The sequence below is a fragment of the Suncus etruscus genome, chromosome 1, assembly GCF_024139225.1.
Source record: "Suncus etruscus isolate mSunEtr1 chromosome 1, mSunEtr1.pri.cur, whole genome shotgun sequence".
NCBI classification, from domain to species: Eukaryota; Metazoa; Chordata; class Mammalia; order Eulipotyphla; family Soricidae; genus Suncus; species Suncus etruscus.
In genome coordinates, this window is record NC_064848.1 from 50,348,043 (window position 1) to 50,373,362 (window position 25,320).

A 25,320-nucleotide genomic window follows, 5' to 3' on the forward strand; every position below is an offset into this window, starting at 1 on the left:
GGGACACAGAGGAGGTACTCTGTTTCCCTCTAGCTGTTTTATTAATCACTGCACCCTTGCCAGCTGCTCTTGGAGGAGCCCTCTCCCGACTCTCAGTGTACTATAATTTTCCAGTGTATAAGACAACATTTTTTAAGGCTATTTTTTACACCTATATTCATTGCAGCACTATTTACCATAGCAAGACTCTGGAAACAGCCAAGATACCCTTCAACAGATGAATGGCTAAAGAAACTGGTACATATACACAATGGAATATTATGCACTGTCAGGAGAGATGAAGTCATGAAATTTTCCTATACATGGATGTACATGGAATCTATTATGCTGAGTGAAATAAGTCAGAGAGAGAGAGAGAAAGACACAGAAATATCTCACTCATCTATGGTTTTTAAGAAAAATGAAAGACATTGCAATAACTTTCAGACAAGGAAAAGAAAAAAGCTGGAAGTTACAGCTCACCTAATGAAGCTCACCACAAACAGGGATGAGTTTAGTTAAAGAAATAACTACATTGTGAACTATCCTAATAATGAGAATGTATGAGGGAAATAGAAAGTCTGTCTAGAGTACAGGCGGGGGTTGGGTGTGAAGGAGGGAGACTTGGGACATTGGTGATGGGAATGTTGCACTGGTGATGGGTGGTGTTCTTTACATGACTGAAACCCAAACACAATCATGTATGTAATAAAGTTGATTAAATAAAAAAAAGACTACTTTTAACCCATGAAAAACTTCTTGAAAGTTGGGGGTCGTCTTATACGCCAGTATAGAGCATGCTAAAACTTACTCCAGCTTAAGGGATGAATGATCTGTCTTCCTCTTACAGCTGTATCCCATCCAGTTGCCAGGCATCATCACTCAGTCCTCTGCTTGTCCTGACTCATCTTTCAGGGCACACAAAGGATCTGAGTTATCAAGCACAGCATCTCATCCATCCGCCTGGTGTGTGTGGCTTTCCAGTGCTCAGTCCTCTTTTGAGCTGTTATGAGACACAGAGGAGAAACTCTGTCTCCCTAGTAATCACTGCACCCCAGCCAGCTACTCTTGGAGGAGCCCCCTATCCCTGCTTTTACTGTGGATCACAATTAAAAAATCACAGTCACGACAATTTGTAGTGATATTGTCACTACAAATGACAAATGTAAAATGATTGTTGGCACTCCAAAGTCTAGCTTTATTAAATATATACTGTTAACCTTTGAGGGTTCCACTCTTTTTTTCTTACATTTTTTGAATTTCCATTTGGTGTGTATTAAAAGAGAGATAGTCTTATACAGCGAATATAGCCCAAACTCTATATTTTGTTTCTGTTTTTATTTTTTCAAAGAACTGTCTCCAAGGTTCTTTAAAAAGACTTCTACAAGTCATAAGCCTCAAAAACACCAAGGGATTTGTTTGTTGTTTGCAGTCTTTTCTTCCCAGGTCTCACAGGTCAGAGAACACGGAGGGTTTGATTGCATCAATATGTGGCTTTTATTCAATTCAAACCCTGTATTTTAACAGGAAAAGTAGGGGTTGTCTTATACTCCTAGTCGTCTTATACACCGGAAAATATGGTAGTCCAAAATAAACTGTAGAGAAGAAAAATGCTTCCCAAAAACTCAAAACAGTGATTTTTGCTTTTACATGAGGCATGACCAACTTAATGTCAAATTTGAGTAGGAGAGTTAAAGAAGGTCAAGAAAATGCAGACAGAAGAATAGACTTTTGTACTGGTAGAAATTTTCCAAAAATTATCATAAAATTAGAAATGATGCATCTAAATTTGATAAAAAATAATTTTAAACCCATAAATTCAAGAAACTCTACATTACACAATGAAAATAAATACCCCGAAACTCATGCTTAGCATATATCAAACAAATCACAAGATAGAAAAATTATATGAAAATCTTTGGGGGGGTGGGTGGGAGGGTTATACCCAGTGACGCTCAGAGGTTACTCCTCTATGCACTCAGAAATTGCTCCTGGCTTGGAGGACCATATGGGATGGCGGGGGGTTGAACTGTGGTCCACCCTACATTACGCCATCACTCTGGTCTCATATATGGGAATCTTTTTTTTTTTTTTTTTGGTTTTTCGGGCTACACCCGTTTGATGCTCTACTCCTGGCTAAGCGCTTAGAATATATGAAAATCTTAAAAGTCACCAGAAGGTGGTAAATACTACAGACAGAAAATGCCCATGAAACGAAAATGCTGATATCTCACAAAGTACATCACAATATGAAAGAGAAAGAAATGATATCTTTAAATTGTTACCTTATGATTATATATTCAGTAAAATATTTGTCAAAGATGAAAAAAATAAAAACTTTTTGATTAAACAGAAGAGTATCCGTATAACAGCACCAAATAAAATTTTGTAAGGAAAATCATCTTCTAACTAAAAAGAAATACTATGAGATAGAAATTAACAAATCAAGAAAGGTTTTAAAAATATTATGATTGGGTAATATTTTGGTAAATATACTAATTTTTTCGGTTCTTTTAAAAAACTATTAAAATAAATAATATTTGAAACATCTATTGGATATGATTATAAAATAGTGAAATATAACAAAAATAATGTGGGATGTACTAAACTAAAATATTTAGTATGCAGTAAAAATAATAGTAACATTTAACTATTTATATACTATTATATAAATATATATATTTAAAGTAAATTATACATAAATATGGCATCATTCATAGGAAACATCTAGATTTAATATGCATATTGGAAGCAAAGGAAATCACAACAAAATGATATAGATATATACTTAAGCCAAATAAAATATAATTCTAAATTGTGTTTAATTAATCCTAAATAATACCAAAAGTAGGATAAGTAGAACAAATGAAGCAGAAAATAGTATGGTGGAATTTAAACATAACTATAACAATAATAATATTTAATTACACAAAAATTGGCTATATAATATGCAGATTATGAACATAATTTTTTAAAAGGAACTAGCTAATACATTCCACACAAGATGAACTTTCAATATAAAACAGAAGTATTGATTAGAGGAACAAAATAAGAAATTAAAAAACATCAAACTGTTATTTATAGCCTATATCTTAATAGCAGTATCATTAAATATAAATGACAAGCCCTGCAATAAAATGATTCCAATCGACAGTAAAAAAAAAAAGAAAGAAGAAGAAGTATTATAAATAGATGGATGGGAAAGTACTGTGCAAATAACACAAGAAAATTTCTTTTTAAAACAAAAATTTTAAAGGTAAATTTTATAATCTACCAAAAATTATAAAACAAAAATATTGGTAAAACTTATTTTATAAAATGTTTAAATTGATGGCAATAGAGTTAAGATGATAGAAAGATAACTTCTGGTTTCTGATTCATGGCCAAATTATCTCACTCAACTATATTTAAAGCACTTTCTATGCAGCAACAGTAGAATATGTATTCTCAAGTTTTCACAAACTAAGGAAAATGATGTTTAGTGACATTTAACAAGTTTTTATCAGTATAAACAGGTGCTAATACTAAATATGTTCACCGGAAGGAGGATTAAAGTAGAAATAGGAAATCAGTATCTCGAAGAAATATCCTAATGTGTTGAAGTAAAAACACTTCTATATAACTAATTGATCAAGAAAGAAATCCGCAAATTAAGAGAATTTCTATTGTTCTGAAAACATAGATAATACATAAGAGAATAAATCTGAAATAAATATAAATATAAATATAAAATAAATAGAGATGGCTTACAGGAACCAGGCCTAATCAATGAAAATTTCCATTTGCAGAAGCCAGTATCTCCTATAAAAATAAAGCAGGGTTTTTTTTTCCCAAAGCAAAATACAGAGAGAAATGTAAGGAAGTGTTTCCTCCTGATTACATGTGATAGTTTCTGTTCATCTTCCCACAGATACCCCTAAATCTTTGTTAATGATAACTATAAAATCAGTAAATTGGCAGAGTGTAAATCTCAAATAGCATCTGAACCAAATTGATGAAGCTAACAGTAGCTGTAGTAGGACAAATTGTTACCAGGTGCGTGAGACCCAGAAGCTATACGATCACTGCTGTAGTGTTATATGCAAAATTCAAAATTTTAACATAGTTGAAATCTAATCATGAAAATAAATCAGTTTTATGCAAATTTAATTTAGCATATTCCACTCATGTTCTGTAATCTCTAATAGTGCATTTAAACATTGTTTCTTTAGCAAGCAGACAGCACATCTCTTCTAATTACTTCTCATTTTATGAATGTTTTTGAATTATTCTCAGTCATTAATGTCATCCAGTTTAAACATGTATTAGTTGTTCTCTCACACAGAACTGATGCTGCATCCATATGTATTTTCTCTCCACTGATATTTTTATAGGTAGCTATTATATCATGTGTTTTTGATCTGTCATAAAGGGAATATTTTCAATAATTATAAGTCATGAATTCATGATTAAATTCTCCATATTATATAGAAAGTCTGGAAACATAGCACTGGAGATAAACATATAATTCTTCATAAATTTGCATGTTCTCTTTCTTCAAAGGCCATATTAATCTCTCAGTATCACTCCAAATTTATTATGTGTTGCTAAAATGAAAATGGTATAACTAGATATAAAGTAATTCTCTTTCATACTCTCCTGTATACATAAGTATTCTTTAAATATAAAAGCATGGGGCTGGAGAGATAGCATGGAGGTAAGGCATTTGCCTTGCTTGCAGAAGTACGGTGGTTTGAATTCCGGCATCCCATATGGTGCCCTGAGCTTGCCAAGAGTGATTTCTGAGCATAGAGCCAGGAGTAACCCCTGAGCGCTGCTGGATGTGACCCAACCCCCCCCCCAAAAAAAAAAAGAAAAAAAGAAGCATGTCTTTCTTATTTTCCTATTGGCTCAGCATAAATTCTAAATTCATCATACTCATTCTGTTGTGAGTGAAAATTTAAATAGGAATAAATAACAGTATATAGTCTATGTCTATTTAGAAGCTCTCCTCTTGTTCCCTAGAGATTACTCTGCAAATATTTGGGGCCTTAGGCTAAAAGGCCTAAGGATGTTGGCTAAGTCAGGATGTTGCCACTTTAATGCATAAAAAAATTCACTATCTGTAAAGAACTTATCCCAAGAAGAAAATATCTCTTGAATTAAACCAAGTATGCACCTAAGAGAGGGTATTCACCTCCTACTTGACTCTCTGGAAGTGGTTTTCATAAATCTACATGTAACCCAGAATTGAGCCACATTATCTCCTCACAATAAAATTGTGGACCTTAAGTACCCTACTTTTATACCTTCTACTTTCCTGTCAGAGATCCTATTGATGAACCAAATAATAGAGGAAAATGTGGACAGACTAAGCAGCTGCTTTATCAAGAAAAAGAAAAAAAAGGAAGAAAGGAAGAAAGAAAAGGTCTCCAATTATACACATTAGCCTTAATTTTGGCCTTTGGGTGATCAGATAATGTTTCTGCCCATGAAATGTATTCTTGTGGCAAGCCTATGCTTTCTACTGTCAAAAATAAAAAGCTTCCAATTAGCTGTCAAAAGCTTCTCTAGCTTCTGGAGACAAGAGTAAATTGGAGTCTTTTATATTGGTAGATTTTGACATTGTATTAAACAATCTTCTAGGGTTGTCGTGCTCTATTCTCCATTGTACCTAAACCCATTTGTTTGTATTTATCAATTGTTTTATTAAGCAAACCAATACTTTAGTACAATTTTTACATTTATTATTTAATGGAAATAAAAGGAAAATTGTTTGCTATAGTGCAATAATCTTCATATTCTGTTTATAGAAGGATAATGCTAAGAATATAAGTTTAAAAAATGTTTTGAGTTTTCCTCCTCTAAAAAGTCATTTCCACACAAAGCAACAGGCAGATGTCTCAACATTATCAACCAAAATGGGTGCTCTGTAGACAACTAACTGGATATTAAAGATTTCTATAATCTTTCTAAAACTAAAGATATTCTCAGAATTATTGAGCCATGATTATTTATTTCTTTGAGACTCAAAGAAAATGTTGCATGGAAACACCTTCCATTTTATAGTAGCTTCTCTATTCTCAAGGATTTTCTTTGTTTTGCATTTGAAAAGGTAATCAGCTCACATAAATGAGCTAAAGATTTTCATTTGCTCTTCATTTCAAAACTTTTTAAGAAAAGTTGGAAGCAGAGGAGTATCTATTCTGTTTCTTCACATGTTAATATATGCAGCTATTTCCTCATTTGATTTATGCTTTTTTGTTCCTCTTTCATAAGAATGTCTGCATTTACCAAATTTAACTTGCTTTTCTTTTAAATTCATAAAAGCATCTTTTTTAAATCAAACTCTGTGTTTCAGGGAAGCTAAAATTTGTCCCAGACTGAACATATTGTGTATTTGCAAAAATATATGATAAAATAATTTGTATTCACTTTCCCAAATAATTCTCAGCTCAGTTTAGAATTTTCTATATTGAATTTGTTCATAAGAATATTATATTAGTTTAATAAAAGTTGCAGATAAATAGTCCCATATGCAATGTACTTCTGACCAGTTTTTAAGTACTTTTGACTGAGACAAATAGATTCCACTTGTTTTGTTCTTCCTAAACAGTCAAAATAAATTCCAGGTATAGAAGCCAGTTATTCACACCAAGTTTTTAGTACTCTGAGAACCATGATGGACCAAGGCATGTCTAAGAAAGTACCCACCAGAAGCCAAAAGAAGTTTGGTCCAAGAGCAAAGACATAGTGTATAGCAGATTAATGGTCCAAACCTGAGAACACTGAAAAGTTTTCAGTACTGGGACAAGTTCAAAATAAGAAGGGATAATTGGGACATTGGTGGTGAAAATGTTGCACTGGTGACCCATCTTATATGACTAAAACCCAACCACAATTATGTTTGTAACCAAGGTATTTAAATAAAATATTATTAAAAGAAAAAAGAAATTAAAAAATTGAGAAACTTTATAGAAAATACTGAACAAATGTATTTGTTACTTAACATTAACAAATGTATCTGCTCTAACTACATACATGTCTCCAGAGCAGGCATCAGGGTTTAAAGGGATTTTCAGGATTAGTCTCCACTTTCTCCTGGACCTTTCCTCAGTCTCCTAATAAATAGGGGAAATGTGGATTGATTTCAAACATAAATCAATGATATACTTTACTTTCTCCATCAGTTCACCTATCTTGTTCCATATGACAGCCCCTGTCATACTCTTGTAGTCAATGTTCAAAGATTCTCAGTCCTAACTGCAATTTTCACTCTTCAACAATCATGTGTACATGATGATGGAAAGGTGTCCTTAAACTATCTGCATGTGATATTCTTTGATTTTTGTTCCCTTGTCCTAGGTTGTTCCATTTTCCTTTGTTAGTCTTCCTTTAAAAGACTATGTTGATTAAAGACATATTCCATATTCTCTATAAGACTCTTTCCTCATCACCTTACCTCACCTTGTCACTTTGCTCCCCTCCAAGTTCCTCATCACTCAAAAATCAAACTACAAGTAGAAATGATAGAATGGGTAAAGTTAAAATTATTTAATACATTATTAATTGTAGCTTTCCCTTAAAGTTTTGGATGGGAATAAGTAAATTTTTCTTTAGCAATTTAGGTTAAAAAACAAAATCTTGGGGCCGGAGAGATAACATTGAGTTAAGGCATTTGCCTTGCATGCAGAAGGATGGTGGTTTGAATCCTGGAATCCCATATAATCTCCCAAGCCTGCCAGGAGCGATTTCTGAGTGTAGAGCCAGGAGTAACCTCTGAGCACTACTGGGTGTGACCCAAAAACCAAAAAAAAATAAAAAGAATAAGGCTTGTGAGTTATTTGAAATTTGGGAGCCTGTGTAGCCAAATTATTCCTAACTCCACAGTATATCAAATTGAATGACATTAAGTTTTATATATGTGTATATATACTTATATATGTATGCTTTTGGGGAAAATCTTAATACTTTTTTTCAAAGTTTTGAAACTAAAGATGACATAACAGTTAACATCTTGACCCATACTATGTGGGCTATGCACAATGTTACTATTTACATGGACTATGTTTTAATTCTCACAACAACTATTATCCTCATTTTATGAGGATAATTATACAAGGAAATTAAGGCTCAGAGCTATCAATGAACCTTCCCAAAAAGATGAGTATAGCCAAAGTACATTGAATTTTTTTTAAAAAAGCTTTTCACTTAAATGCATGTAATATATATATAAATAGTGTTAGGTTGAAAAAATATGTTGAAGAGCCTCCTATCAATAAAATGGTGGCCTAATAACTTGTCTACATAGACCTAAGGAAATGGTCCTCTCTTTAAGTCTGTCACAGTACTAGGTCAAAGTATTGGCAGGATTCCTCTGGATGGAGTAAAATGAATGAGACCTGAAAAGCTTCTGGCAGAGGCAGAACGTTAGAGAATAGAAATCTGCTTTTCTGCAAGACCCATTTCCACCCCTGAATGCTCCATGCCCTGAATGTGGACGATACACTCAAAGGAATTGTAGCAGCACTCAAGAGCACTGGCCTGGTTTAACACTTTAATAACAAGTGAAGGGTTTGCTGAAAGAGCTCATGTAATAGAGTTGCCATTATTTGATCAGTCAAGTGATTTCATGGATGGCCTTTAGCACGGGGCATGAGGAAGTCCACAAAATCTGTACTTAGTATAATAATCATTATTAATCCAAAACAGTGATTAAAATTGGACCCAGCCTATGTGGGATGTAAATCCCAAATTTGCTATTTAATAAAGTGTATTCTTTTTTAAATTTTATTTTATTGAAACCATTGTGATCTAAAAAGTCTTTCATAATTTTAGACTGTGAGTTTCAGACATGCAATGAATCAGGGCCAATCCCACCACCAGTGTTGACCTCTGTCCACCAGGTTTCTAGAGTGTATCCCATACCACCACCCTTTGCCACCCAGCCTGCCAGTGTAACAGGCCCATTTACAGTTGAGATTGTTAAAGTTTGGGTTCTTGATTTCATTGTTGTTGACTTGGGGTTGGATATTTAGTTCTGTCTCTTTTTATGTCCACCTGAGACTGCTTGGCCCCTGGCCCCATCCTTTCATATTTGTGTTTCTTTTCTTCTCTTTGTTATATTATGGGGCCAATAGTGTTAGAGGCAACTCCAATTTAGACTATTGCATTTTTTCATGAAACTATTCTAAATATCCCATCTAAGAGATATCATTCTATATTTATCCTTCTTCTTCTGGCTTACTTCATTTAACATAATATCTTCCAGTTCCATTCATGATGCAGCAAATTGCTTGATTGCATTATTCCTTAAAGTGAAGTAGTATTCCATTATAAGTGTTTACTACATACACAAAACCTAAAAACCCCATCAAAAATGGAGAAAAGACAGACACTTCTCTAAGAAAAAACAAAAGATGGCCAACAGTCACATGAAAAACTGCTCATCATCATTTATCATTAGGAAAATCCAAATCAAGACAACAATGAGATATTATCTTACACCACAAAGTATGGCACATATCAAAAATACTGGGAACAGGGGTCGGAGAGATAGCATGGAGGTAGGGCATTTGCCTTACATTCAGAAGGTAGTGGTTCAAATCCCGGCATCTCATATGGTACTCTGTGCCTCCCAGGGGCGATTTCTGAGCACAGAGCCAGGAGTAACCCCTGAGCGCTGCCAAGTTTGACCCCCCCTCAAAAAAAATACTGGGAACAATCTCTATTAGGGGGGATATGGTGAGAAAGGAACTCTCAGTCACTGCTGGCAGGAATGCTGCCTGGTCCAACTTCTATGAAATAAAGTATGGAGGGTTTTCAATAAACTCAAAAAATTGAGCTGCCAAAAAACCCAAAAATATTTATTTTGGGTTTCTATCCTCAGGACAGAAAAATATTTATCCAAAAAATGTATTCACACCACTATTCATTACAGCACTCAGTACAATAGCTAAGACTTGGAATCAATCTATATGTCCAAAAATAAAGTGTATTCTCTAGTAAATTACTAAACACTGCTTTGGTTACATTTATTTGTTTGAAAAATAAAAGTCATAGCAGCTTTGAAGTAGCTACTCATATATACCGTATACACTTTCTAGACATAAGCCAGTGCTACTGTGATCAATAATAGCTAGCATTCTTTCTTTCCCAGGATTCAAACTGTCTCAGCATGATGATACTGTGAACTCCAGATACAAAGATAGTCATGGATAGTCATTCAAGCAAAACTCACACTAACCAAACCTCATATTTAGACTGCAAAGAGGTGTTCACTCATTTCTGTGATTTTTATTTTTTTTGGCACCATCTATCCTCATTTCTTCTTTATTGTGCTATTGCAAAAGCCTCCAGATTAAACTCCCTAGACCTCCTTCTACTTCCACAATCATTTGTTAATATCGTTAATAGACCAGTCTTTCTAATTGAGGTCAGAATTTCTAGTAAATCTTTTTCTAAACCATTACAGTCTTTGTACTAGAACATACACTAGGGTTATGCTGACTGAATATTTTCTAAAATCACTTAAAAGTCCATTCTAGATTGAGAAATGGTGCCCCTGATGCAAGAAAGGACACTAGCACTATTAATGATGAGAATATAGCAGTAATAGATTTCATTGACAGTGTGTTCTACTGTTTACAAAGAACTTTCATATGCTCTCTCAGAGGGAAACAGGATAGGTTTTAATTTTCTTTAAATGGGAGAAATATAAAAAATGGACACAGAAGATAACTGAGTCAAAGCAAGATTTCATCAGAGTAAAGGATGGCATGTTAGAAATTCTGGCTAATTTCACATTATCTTATTTCAATAATAATTCCATACATAAAGCTTCTTAGATTTTCTGATAAATTTTGTCCGGTGTAATTCAAATAATAATGATAAATGTTTGAATGCTAAGGACTGAGAACCATGCTAAGAATTTTACATAGATTATATCATTTTTCTGTTTTGATAGTGGTTCACAGCTGCCAGTGTGTAGGGCTTTCTCCTGACTGAAATTAGGGGGTCTCTCCTGGCTGTTGGGAATCAGAGAACTATATTAAGTGTTGTGGATTGAACCTGGGCTAATAGGATGCAAGGCAAGTTCCTTACCCACTGTACTAGCTTGCCTGTTCAAATTATTTAGCTTATCAGATTTTAAAAATATGAGATCTGAAGATATAAAATGATCAGAATAACTCAGCTATAGAAAATAATGGATGAACACAATGCTCGCGACAAAACAATGATCCTGAACTTCTGAGTTTTCAGCTACTACCCCCTCCCACTTCCAAATTAAATGAACTTTCAACCTGACTAGTTCTTAATTCAGTAGCCTAAAATAACCCTAGAAGCTGATGCAAGCTTTCAATATATCACATATGTCTGATAAGCATTCACATGTCTGATATAATAAATTAAGTACATCAAAATATATTTTATAGTTTAAAATCTATCAATTTAATCAACTTATTTTACACTTCAACATTTATTTAGATTTTTGTCATCTGAATATTTCTTCACTACAAAAAAATAGCAAATATAAGTCCACTCCAGAAAATATTTGAGAGCAAGTTTGGAGGTTTCTAGCAATGGAGCACAGCTACTCAGATACCTTTCAATCAAGGATGGTCCATCTCTATCTGAGGAAGGTTGACCACACATGTAGTTCAAAGAGGGATTTATAACAAAGAGATGAGGAAAGAAGAGACTCCTGTCTAGCAAGCATGATCAGCCAAATCAACACTGGAGATCAATGGAGATCATTGCTGTCAGATTTCCCTCACATGTCCCCCAAATTTTCTCATGTGCAATTTTGTTTGCAAATATTTGCAAACAACTAGGGGATTCCCATGTGGTATTCGGGGAATCCAAGAACCACTCCTGTAAGTTTTGACAATGGGGTTTGACAATTCAATGTAAGGGATTCAGGATGAGGTGTTGCATGGTATTGCAGTCCTATAGCTCAGTCTTTCTCTAAGACCACAGCCAATGATGATCAGGGGCACCACATAGTATCAGATATCAAATGAGGTTTCTTTTAATCTGTTATATCTTGTCAATTTTTCAATTTATTTTTATTTTTTATAATTACTTTATTTAAGCACCATGGTTACAAATTCTTCATGTTGACTTTTTGTCATGCAATGTACACCACCCTTCACCTGTGTACTCTTTTTGCCATCAATGTTCCCAGATTCCCTCCCATCTCCCCCACCCCCCACCTGACTCTGGGTAGGCATTTTTCTTCTTCTCCATTTCTCTGTTTATCTGTTTCTCTGTCTTTCTGTCTCCCTCCCTCTCTTCTTTTGTTCTTTTTTGACACTATGGCTTGCACTATTGTTACCAAAGTGACTAATGTTGTGTCACTTTATCTCCTTTCAGCACCTAGTTCTTGTCCACAGTGATCAGTGCTAACTATCAGTTTTATATTGGACCTTTCTCTATCCTAACTGCACTCACCACTCTGTGGTAAGCTTCCTACCCTGGACTGGCCCTCCTGGCCCAAATCTCTATTATCTCTGGATATTATTACTATATATTTTTTATTTTCTTTAAATCCTACAAGCAAATGAAATTATTCTGTTTTTCCCTCTCCCTGTGACTCTTTTCACTCAGCATAATAATAGCCATGTCCATTCATAAATAAGCAAATTTCATGACTTCATTTTCCTAATAGCTGCATAGTATTCCATTGTGCAGACATGCCACAGTTTCTTTACTTAATTTTCTATTTTTATATAGCATATCAAAGACATTAACTGGTCTTTCAGTTGTAACACCCTTTTTATAAACATTTGCTTGATATTTAATTTAAATACTGCTGGGATTATATAGATAATATAGTTGAAGTTTAATCAATTAATACTTATGGAATTAAATCAACTATTATCTTTATGCTATTTACCTGTCTTTTCCTATCCCTTAGAAGATAACCTACTTACATTATCTTACTTTGGTCTTCAGGTTAATTGAGCCATACCAAACAATGTTCAATGCTTACACCTTCTCTGTACTCAAAAATTATTCCTGGTGGTTCCTGAAAGCTGGCATGAGATACTGAGGATCAAACAGGTGTTATATATTTATGTGTGTGTATATATATATATATATATTCCCCACACTTCAATTACTCCTCCCTTGATTTACCTATTGATATATCCTCTCATGTTTCCTTCCACTTCTTAATTTTTTAAATTTACTTAATTTCAAATAAATAATTAAAATTACTTAATTTCCCTATTCTTTGGTGTGTAATCATGAAATAAGAATCAAAATGGGCTTTTCAAATAGTTGTCAATGTTCCTTAAACTACTGTAACCCTTTACTGACTTTTACTATCTTCAGCATTCATTGATTTCTGTGTATTTTTCTTTTCAATTCTCATTGTTGTTGTTGTACATTATGCTGCTGTTGTTGTTATAATGACTAGAAGGTCTATGTATTTGGTTCTAATATGCCAGACATCCCACTCTTTGTTATGTTTCTGTGATGAGATTGTACTCATCATGTGGAATGGTGCTGGGGAGAGAACTTTGAATCCTCATGGTTGTATAGAAGAAACAACCCTAGTAAGCCTAAACCCATCTTTTATATCCTTAGATTTGCATGTAGATCATAATCTCTGGAACTTTCTCTATTCAGAGTTGAAGTTATATATCTATATATCCCAGTGCCACAATTTTATTATTTTTTTATTATATGCTCATTTTATTAACTACTGATTTTGGTTAGATATTTTTATCTTTTTTCTATATATGTTTACAGGAATTTCTTGTTTGTTTTATTTTTTAACACCATCTAGCTCTTCTCAGGGCTTACTCTAGGCTTTGTGCTCAGGTATCATTCCTAGTACCAGGGGCTCAGGGAGGCCATATGAGGTTCTGGGGTCAAACCCAGATCCCCCACATATAAGATAAGTAAACTAACCACTGAACAACTTCTCAGGTCCTTTAAATATTTAATATGATTTTACCATTAAAATTTCAACATTAAAATTACATAAGTCAGTGAGAAATTACTTTTAATAAGTTTATTTACTAGCAACAAAGCTTGAGCAAAAAGCAGAACTTCTAAAACAGAAAGCATGTGGTCTTTAAAGTTAGAATTATTTTTTTATCATAGTAACCAAACATTTTGTCTAATTTTTTCATGTTCTTTTATCAACTTAAATTTTCTATCACTTTTCTGATCATTTACAGTCTCTAATAATAATTGATGCATATGTTTTAATAATCTGATGTAATTCTCATTTTATAAATCATATTTGCATTTTTAATTATTTGCTTCTATTGAAAATATAATTAGGCAATTTAATAAAATATTTCCCTCCTTTAAAGATGAAAACATTGAAATCATTGTTAAATTAAAAAAATGAAAAATATGACTTTGTAACCCACATCCCAGATCCCGTGGCTTTGGGACTCAGAAGCCATGACAGTGGCACCCGGGTGAGGGACAGACCAAGAAAAAGAATCAGTAGAGAGAAGCTGCTCTATTCCTCTCCATGACCATATGCTTCTAGTCAAAAAATGCTAGTATGTGATAGAAAATATCACACTACACCATGACAATGGGAAAATTATGCAGACCTCCACCACACTTAGAGAATGAAGATGATAGCTCTGATGATCCAAAAAGTACCAACCACCTATTTAGTCTCTCTGATAAAAACTTAGAAGAAATATGTAGGATATATATCTATGAAGAAATATTAAGGATGTACACAGAACTCAAAGAAACATGGAACGAACTGAATGTGCCACAAATAAGAATCAAGAGGATCTGGGCCAGACAGATAGCATGGAGGTTGGGTGTTTGCCTTGCATACAGGACGGTGATTAGAATCCTGGCATCCCATTAGGTCTCCCAAGCCTGCCAGGAGCGATTTCTGAGTGTAGAACTAGGAATAACACCTGAGTGCTGCCGGGTGTGACCCAAAAACCAAAAATAAATAAAGAATCAATAGGATCTGACAGTATAGATAAGAAAACTTCAAACAAAATAACAGGGATAAAAATCTTGGTTGGCAAAATGAAAACATCACTGGAAAGTCTATTTAACAGAGTAACCGTGGCTGAAGACAGAATCAGTGATTTGGAAGATCAAATGTATAACTCCATACAACAGAAGAAGTTGGAAAAGAGCCTTAAAACAAATGATCAGACAATGGGAAATTCTAAAGAATGTGAACAAAAAAAAAATAGAAATCTTTAATAAACTCAACAGAAACAATATTAGAACCATTGGAGTTCCAGAGACACAGGAATAAAACCCCCATTAACTATCAATGATCAAGGACATCCATCATTGCAAAAAAATACTCTCAGAGTTAAAAGTACATGCAACCAAAATCTTCATGCTGAAGAGTACCAGCCAAAATAGATCTGAAACCAAGTGCCCTAAGGTACATACTAGTCACAGTAACAAACCCCATAGACAGGGATGAAATACTGAAACTTCTTGGAATAATGTCATAAGTATCCTTAGAGAGATTGCATTAAATCTGTATAATGCTTTTTTTAATTATGTTAATCCTCCCAATCCATGGACAAGGGATATGTATCTATTTTCTAGAGTCCTCTTTTATTTCTTGAAGCAATGTTTTATAGTTTTTTTGTATAGGTCCTTCATTTTTGCCGTCAAGTTGACTCCCAGATAATTTAATTTCTGTGGAGCTATTGTGAATGGGATTATTTTTAATGTCAATTTCTTTTTTATTAATATCTTTATTTAAACATCTTGATTACAAATATGATTGTGATTAGGTTTCAGTCATGTAAAGAACACCCCCTTCACCAGTGCAACATTCCCACCACCAATATCCCAAATCTCCCTCCATCCCACCCCACCCCCACCTGTACTCTAGACAGGCTTTCCAGTTCCCTCATTCATTCCACATGGTTATGGTAGTTCACAGTGTAGTTATTTCTATAACTGCACTCACCACTCTTGTGGTGAGCTTCTTGAAGTGAGCTAGAAGTTCCAGCCCTCCTCTCATTGTCTCTGAGGATTGTTGCAAAAGTGACTATTATTTTTCTTAAAACCCATAGATGAGTGAGATTACTCTGCGTCTCTCTCTATCCCTCTGACTTATTTCACTCAGCATGATAGATTCCATGTACAGGAATATGGGAGGCATTACTATCCCCAACTTTAATGTCGATTTCTAATCTATCATTATATGCAATCCCTCTAAGGATACCCATGACATTCTTCAAAAAAAGTGGATTAAACACTCCTGAAATTCATTTTGAAAAATAAACATCTAGTAATGGATCAAGAAATCCTTAGGAAGAAAAAAAAGATGGGAGACATCACTTGCCTAAACTTTAAATTGTACTACAATGCAATAACTATTAAAACAGAGGTGTGTGCATTTTATGACTAAAACCAATTATGAACATATTTGTAACCCTGGTGTTTAAATAAGGAAATTACTAAAAAAAAAAGGCATGATAAAATAAAACAAAAAAAAGAAAAATAAGACTTACTGATTTTTGACTTTATTTTATAAATTACCTTAATTTCTGTAGATTTATTTAAGGTTTCTCTAGTTTATTTATTTATTGTTTATTTTTATATTTTATTATTATATTAATATAATAGTTTTAATAGAGGTATAGATATGGTCATACCCAAGTTAATATATAAAGTATTAATATTAAACTATAGTATTAATTTGATCTCCTTTTAGTTATATAAAAATTATCAAATAATTTCAAATAATGTTTTCTTAATTTTTTAAATTGTTGTATTTAGATATTTGCACTAAAAATTTTCACTTTTGAAATAATTCTGTGTACTGATTACTTTTACATTTGAAGTTATTTTTTTGTAAATGTTTGATGAGATTTAGGAGTGAACGTTTTGAATAAAAATTGATACAAATACTAATCAAATGCTATTAATCAAATTTTTTTCTTTGGTTTTAGTTTTAGAGCCACAACCAGCAGTAATCAAGAGTTACTCTTGGCTCTGCATTAAAATTAGTCCTGGCAGTGCCAAGGGGACAAGAGGGAATGCTTAGGATTGAACCCAGTTAGGCTGCATGCAAAGAAAACCAAGTATTTACTATATTATCTCTTCATTATCAGCCCCATTATAAAACTTTTCTATTCATGATTTAATTCTTTGGCCTACTTGATATAGGAAATGTCAAAGGCATTTTAACAAATCTAATAATATTTTGAAAATTTATATAATTGATGATTTGTTCTGAGCTTTCAACATGTTTTATATTACATATTGATAAAATTCACCAGCAGTTTAATCTTTTATCAGTATTAAATTATCTTTTACCTACTTAAGGCTTAGACATTGATTGCTTCTTTGATTATGTCAGCTTTGTTGAGCCTTATTACCTTTGAATTTCATCTGTTAGTGTGACTTTACTCAAACCCTTATTTTTGTACTTTTCCAAGTTCATTGCTTTTACAGCTATCTTAAGACTAAAATAGTATCTTTTAACCTCTCTAGGGAATAGAAGAAACTTTATACTCTTTTAAATTCCCTTCACTGTTACCATAATCTTTTTGCCAATCTTTATAATTGTAATGTGAAAATTTACTATTATCTTAAATGTTTCTATATTACTAAATTTCTATTTGAAAAGTTATTTAAACAATTTCATTTATCTCTTGTCCTTTAAGTATACAATCATATTTATATATTTTCACATCACACTTTCACTTTTCAACTGTTCAGAATAATTTAAAATCTGTATTATCATTTATATATGTTATAATTAATTCTTACAATATTTTATAAGATAGATATACTCTTTCTATTTTATAAATAAATTAAGTGAGGCTTTGTTGAATTGTTAGTTACAAAAAGGGTGCTGTGTAATATTGGGCATAATTTAAAATAAGATCTGAAAGCCTCCTTTACTTTTTTAGTCTCTAATCACTTATACCCTGGTTCTGAAGCTAAAATTTACTACATATATTGTTATGTGTTAAATGCAGTACTACATTCCAAAAAGCGAAATTTAATTGCAATCTAGTATTTGTTTTCAGTGAGTCATAATTGTGCCAATGATATGTAGGCCTGTGAATAGCTGGCAATATCTATGAGCTACAATAGAAAAAGAACACGAAATTATAGGTCAAACGAGGAAGGGTTTATTTCTAACGCAGATAAGAGAGGAAGCGATGAGAAAGGCTTCCCCAAAGAGAAGACAAGGAGAAAATATGATTTAAATTCAAGGGAGAATGACTAGGAGTGCTAACAGTACAAAAAGGATGCTGATTTGAGAGAAATATCAACCTGAAGCTTAAATTTTGTATATTTGTATGGCAATAGCAATAGGTTAATCTTAAAGCATAAGGGACTAGATCTTAAAAATACTTTGCATCTATATATTCCTAGTTTTTGTTGGGTGTCTGTTTTCTTCTCTCCCCACCCCCAAATCCACCAGCAATATAATGTAGCACCACTTCTTCCTGCAAAGACATATTAAACAAAGGGGAAATTTTATGTGTAAAAACTAGCTCTTATTTACTAGGGATAAGAACTCATACTTGTTTACAATACAGGGACATCTCCCACCCTGAACATATGTCATGTGGAAAGAACTTGAACTCCAGGGAACTAGACACCGACCATCCAGGCTTGACTCCTGGACCCCAGACATAGAAACGACAGAGTTCTCCACAACAGCTCCAGGAGCCCAATCCCCTCCAGGGCATGCATAATGATGCTCTGACGCCAACATGTACCAGTGCTAAATTGATAACCTGACAACGAGGAAATGGGAACAAGTTGATCTAAGAGCAAGTTGTCCTTCCTCATCAGCCAACGATAAGAACAAAATCAGAAAATATGTCATCCTTTGATCTGTGCAAAAGCCAAGATTGCTATATACAGATGACTGGATGTTACAAACAGGACGGGACAGTACACATCCAGGGACCAACAACAACAACAACAACTCAAAAAGCTCTACCTAGCTTTTGGTCTACGACCTGTTCAACAAACAAGAGCTCCAATTCCAGAGGTCTGACTGAGATAACCACAACTGAATGCACTTTCTGGAAACAACGAAAGATTTTATCCCAGGCTCCATCCTAGGAGCAACATAATGACCAAGACCACCAACTACAAAAGATGGATTAAAACGACACTAAAGAAGCAGAACTGCTATAACCACAAAGAAAGACTTCATAAGCTCCATTCCTTGAGCTGCACAGCCACCAAGAACTCTAGATACAGAGATCTGATTTTACCATCCAACGCAAAGCAGAAGTCTTCCATACACCATGTAAACACTGAGGGGAGAGTAAATGATCATGCAAGGAGTCTATAGTTAATCCCATGACAGTACACTTCAGCGGGGGGAGAAACCCTGTATCTCCTAGGCCAAGGGAATTCCCTCTATAATATCGCCAATAGTTACTGTGCCTATGCAGGGGGAAAAGGAAAAAAAAGTACAAAACAATCATTTTTCCACATATTTATTTATCGATTAATTGATTTTTGATGTCTTTATATTAGTGTAGAGATTGAAGTTGATGTCTCCAATATTATTTTATTTTATCTTATCTTTTTCTTTTTGCACTCCAGCATGAGTTGATTTCAAAACCGAGACAGTTGTGTGGTGCTTATCTTTATTTCTGTGGTGCTCACTGGATATTTAATTTGATATTTCTTTCTGTATTGTGGTGGTGTTTCTGCTTTTGTGTGTGTGTGTGTGCAGGCATGGGGGACTATATGAAAAACCGGATTCGAACTGATGACCTTCTGCATAAAAGGCAAATGCCTTACCTCCATGCTATCTCTCCAGCCCCCTATGGTGGTGTTTCAATTACCTTTTTCACATCCTCTCTCAAACTGAGGTTGAAATTCTCTAGAAGGACTCCACCTATTTTCAGCATATTTGACTTCTTTTTTTTTCCTCTTATTTTGTACCCCAATCTATTGCTTTTCTTTCCTTCAAACAAAGCCACATAACTCGATTTATCTAGCTCCACTTCTTAAATAGAGGGGGAGACAGGGGAGGGTACCAGGACCAAACAGATATATGATCACTAATAGTGAGCAGGACAAAAAGGGGACCACCTACTCTAGCAGTCCAGGGAGTGATGGTGGGGTATATGGGTTGCAGAAGGGGAACTGGGATGGGGGGAGGACAAATTTGGTGATGGGTATTCTCCTGATTCAATGTTGATATGTACCTAAAATACTACTGTGAAAGATATGTAAGCTATTATGATCAAAATAAATTTAAAAAAATACTTTGCATCATGTTGAATGACTCAAAAGCCATCATAGGAGTGAGTAATAGAAGCTACAAAGGGATATTAAAGCAGGCATTTTATAAAATTCAAAATTTGTTTGTTACAAGTCTCTTCAGTGAAAAGAAGAGACTGAACTTGGGAAGCTCAAAAGTAGATTTTTATAGTTTATTGCAGGGGTCCGGAGACAGTACAGGAGTTAAATTTCTTACATGCAGGTGACTCTGATTCAGTTTCCAGAACTACATAAGATCTGATTACTGCCAGAGTGACCCCTGAACACAGAGTCAAAGGTAAACCCTCATAACCACCAAGTGCAGCCCAAAAAAAAAATAATCAAAAGAAGATTAGGATTGGTGAGATATGAGGTGGTACCTCATAGTTGTTTGGATTTGCATCTCCCTGATGATTAGTGATGTGGAGCATTTTATCATGTGTCTTTTGGCCATTTGTATTTCTTCTTTGTCAAAGTGTCTGTCCATTTCTTCTCCCCATCTTTTGATGGAATTAGATGTTTTTTTTCTAGTAAATTTCTATCAGTGCCTTGTATATTTTGGAGATTAGCTCCTTATCTGATGGGTATTGGGTGAATAGTTTCTCCCACTCAGTGGGGGACTCTTCTATCCTGGGCACTATTTCTTTTGAGGTGCAGAAGCTTCTCAGTTTAACATATTCCCATCTGTTAATCTCTGCTTTCACTTGCTTGAAGAGTGCAGTTTCCTCTTTGAAGATGCCTTTAGTCTCAATGTCCTGGAGTGTTTTACCTACGTGTTGTTCTATATATCTTATGGTTTTGGGTCTGATATCGAGGTCTTACATCCATTTGGATTTAACCGTCGTACATGATGTTAGCTGGGGGTCTAAGTTCAATTTTTTGCAAGTGACTAGCCAGTTGTGCCAACACCACTGGTTGAAGAGGCTTTCTTTGCTCCATTTAGAATTTCTTGCTCCTTTATCAAAAATTAGGTGATTGTATCTCTGGGGAACATTCTCTGAGTATTCAAGCCTATTTCACTGATCTGAAGGCCTGTCCTTATTCCAATACCATGCTGATTTGATAACTATTGCTTTGTAGTACAGTGTAAAGTTAGGGAAAGTAATTCCTCCCATATTCTTTTTCCAAATGATTCCTTTAGCTACTCTAGAATGTTTATTGTTCCAAATGAATTTTGAAAGTGCCTGATATACTTCTTTGAAGAAGGTCATGGATATCTTTAGAGGGACCGCATTAAATCTGTACAATGCTTTGGGGGAGTATTGCCATTTTGATTATGTTATTCCTGCCAATCCATGAGCAGGGTATGCATTTCCATTTCTGCGTGTCCTCTCTTATTTCTGGAGCAGAGTTTTATAGTTTTCTTTGTATAGGTCCTTCACATTTTTAGTCAAGTTGATTCCAAGATATTTGAGTTTGTGTGGCACTATTGTGAATGGGGTTATTTTCTTAATGTCCATTTCTTCCTTATTACTATTACTGTATAGAATGGCCATTGTTTTTTGTGTGTTAATTTTGTAGCCTGCCACCTTGCTATATGAGTCTATTGTTTCTAGAAGCATTTTCATAGAGACTTTAGGGTTTTCTAGGTAGAGTATCACGTCATCTGCAAACAGCAAGAGCTTCCTTTCCTATCTGGATTCACTTGATATCTTTTTCTTGCCTAATCGCTATAGCAAGTACTTACAGTGCTATGTTGAATAGGAGTGGTGAGAGAGGACAGCCTTGTCTTATGCCAGAATTTAGAGGAAAGGCTTTCAGTTTTTCTCCATTGAGGACAATATTTGCCTCTGGCTTGTGGCAAATGGCCTTAACTATATTGAGAAAGGTTCCTTCCATTCCCATCTTGCTGAGAGTTTTGATCAAGAATGGGTGTTAGACCTTATCAAATGCTCTCTCTCCATCTATTGATATGATCATGTGATTTCTATTTTTCTTGTTTTTGATGTTGTATATTATGTTGATAGATTTACGGATGTTAAACCATCCTTGCATTCCTGGGATGAAACCTACTTGATCATAGTGGATAATCTTAATGAGGCATTGAATCTTATTTGCCAGGATTTTCTTGAGGATATTTGCATCTGTATTCAACAGTGATATTTGTCTGTAACTTTCTATTTTGGTAGCATCTCTGTATGGTTTAGGTATCAAGGTGATGTTGGCTTCATAAAAGCTATTTGGAAGTGTTCCAGTTTTTTCGATTTTATGAAAGAGTCTTGCCAGGATTGGTAGAAGTTCCTCTTGAAAGGTTTGAAAGAATTCGTTAATAAATACATCTGGGCCTGGACTTTTGTTTTTGACAAACATTTGATTACTGTCTTAATTTCCTCAATAGTGATGGGTGTTTTTACATATGCTACATCCTCTTCATTCAACCGTGAAAGATTATGAGTCCAAAATTTATCCACTTCTTCCAGGTTTTCATTTTTAGTGGCATAGAGTTTCTCAAAATAGTTTCTGATTACCCTTTGGATCTCTGCCATATCAATAGTGATCTCTCCTTTTTCATTTCTAATACGAGTTATCAAGTTTCTCTCTCTCTTTCTTTGTTAGTTTTGCCAGTGGTCCATCAATCTTGTTTATTTTTTCAAAGAACCAACTTCTGCTTTCATTGATCTTTTGGATTGTTTTTTGGGTTTCCACTTCATTGATTTATGCTCTCAGCTTTGTATTTTCTTCTGTCTCTCTATTTTTGGGTCCTTTTGTTGAATACTTTCTAATTCTATGAGCTGTGTCATTAAACTATTCAGGTATGCCCCTTCTTCTTTCCTGATGAGTGCTTGCAAAGTTATAAATTTTCTTCTCAGTACTGATTTTGCTGTGTCCCATAGATTCTGATAGTTTGTGTCTCCATTGTCATTTGTTTCTAGGAAGGTTTTGATTTCCTCTTTGATTTCATCTTGGACCCAATAGTTACTCAGTATTAGGCTGTTTAACTTCCAGGTATTAAAGTTTTTCCTCTGTGTCCCTTTGTGGTTCACATATAATTTCATGGCCTTGTGGTCAGCAAAGGTAGCCTGCAAAATTTCTATCCTCTTGATATTATGGAGGTATGTTTTATGTGCTAGCATGTAGTCTATCCTGGAGAATGTCCCATGTATATTAGAGAAGAATGTGTTTCCAGGCTTCTGGGGGTGGAGTGTCCTGTATATATCTACTAGGCCTCTTTCTTCCATTTCTCTTTTCAGGTCTAGTATATTCTTGTTGGGATTCAGTCTGGTTGACCTGTCAAATGTTGACAATGCCGTGTTGAGGTCTCCCACAATTATTGTGTTTTTATTGATATTATTTTTCAGATTTGTCAACAATTTTATTAAATATTTTGCTGGACCCTCATTCGGTGCATATATGTTTAGGAGGGTGATTTCTTCCTGCTCTACATACCCCTTGATTAATATAAAATGTCCATCTTTGTCCCTTACAACCTTCCTGAGTATAAACTTTGCATCATCTGATATTGGTATGGCCACTCCAGCTTTTTTATGGGTGTTGTTTGCTTGGATAATTTTTCTCCAGCCTTTTATTTTGAGTCTATGTTTGTTCTGACTATTCAGGTGTGTTTCTTGTAGGCAGCAGAAGGTTGGATTGAGTTTTTTGATCCATTTAGCCACTCTGTGTCTCTTATCTGGTGCATTTAGTCCTTTGACATTGAGAGAAAGAATTGTCCTGGTAGTTAGTGCCATCTTTATATCGAAGTTTGGTGTATCTGTTGGTCAGTCTTGTCTTAAAGTAGGCTGTTCAGTTTTTCTTTTAAGAATGGTTTTGAGTCTGAGCTGTTTGAGTTTCTGAGCTGTTGTATGTCTGTGAAACCATGTATTGTTCCTCCAAACCTGAAAGTGAGTTTTGCTGGGTGAAGCATTTATTTCATTGAGTTTTTCACTATCTCCCACCACTGTCTTCTGGCCTTGAGTGTTTCTGGTGACAGGTCTGCAGTAAATCTCAAGGATGTTCCCTTGAATGTAATTTCTCTTTTTGATCTTGCTGTTTTCAGAATTCTGTCTCTATCTGTGGGATTCGTCATTGCGACTTGGATGTGTCTTAGGGTGTTTTTTCTGGGTCTCTTTTAGTTGGTACTCTTCAGGCATGCAGGATTTGATTGCATGTATTCATTAGCTCTGGTAGTTTCACTTTAATGATGTTCTTGACCGTTGATTCTTCCTGGAGATTTTCTTCCTGGGTCTCTGGGACTCCAATGATTTTTAAGTTGTTTCTGTTGAGCTTATTATAGAATTCTATTTTCATCTGTTCCCATTCTTTGAGTAATTTTTCCATTGTTTGATTGTTTGCTTTAAGGCTTTTTTCTAATTTCTTCTGCTGTATAGAATTGTTATTCATCTCATCTTCCAGTGTACTAATTCTATTCTCAGCTGCCATTAACCCATGGGAAAGCTCAACCATGTTTTTCTTCAATTCATCTTCTGAGTTTTTCAGACCTGTTATTTGACCTTAAATTTCAGTTTGGAGTTTTCTGATTTCTATCTTCATATTCTCTTGATTCTTATTAGTGTTCTCTTCTATACTTTCTTTGAGTTCTTTGAACATCTTTCATATTGCAATTCTAAACTCCTTATCTGAGAGACTGACTAGTTGGTTGGTCATGTTCAAGTCATCAGATTTGCCATCGTCATTCTCTATGTCTGGCGCTGGCCTGTGTTGTTTCCCCATTGTCACACTTGTATTGTGGGTTTTTCTACGTGTTGTGGTTATATTCATTGGCTAAATGATGTGTACAGTGGGTAGTGAAGCTTTCTGGGCTTGTAAACTCATCTCCAGGGAAGGTGAGCCATCCACAGATGGGCCACACACAGGATGAAATCAGGCCGAAGATGAAGCACAGCACAGAAAACAGGCAGATAGGGGTGCTGGCATCTGAGTTCCAGCAGAGTTCAGCGGCTTCTCCTTTCTGGGATTGTAAACTCACCTCCAGGGAAGGCTCCAGGGAAGGCAAGCCCTTTGCAGATGAGCCACACACAGGATGAAATCAGGCCAAAAATGGTTCACAGCACAGAAGACAGGCAGATAGGGGTGCTGGCATCTGAGTTCCATCAGAATTCAGCAGCTTCCCCTTTCTGGGCTTGTAAAGTCAGCCATTTCTTATTCACTCACTTGCTCGCTGGGTAGCTTCAGATTGCAGTT

General features: G+C 34.7%; 1 non-coding gene across 1 annotated transcript; it reads right to left on the reverse strand.

The window, feature by feature from the left end:
* Nucleotides 1–1,330: 1,330 nt before the first annotated feature.
* LOC126030401 (small nucleolar RNA SNORA70) lies at nt 1,331–1,463 on the reverse strand. Its single transcript, XR_007503117.1, has one exon. It is a non-coding gene; the product is annotated as a small nucleolar RNA SNORA70 (small nucleolar RNA).
* Nucleotides 1,464–25,320: the final 23,857 nt, after the last annotated feature.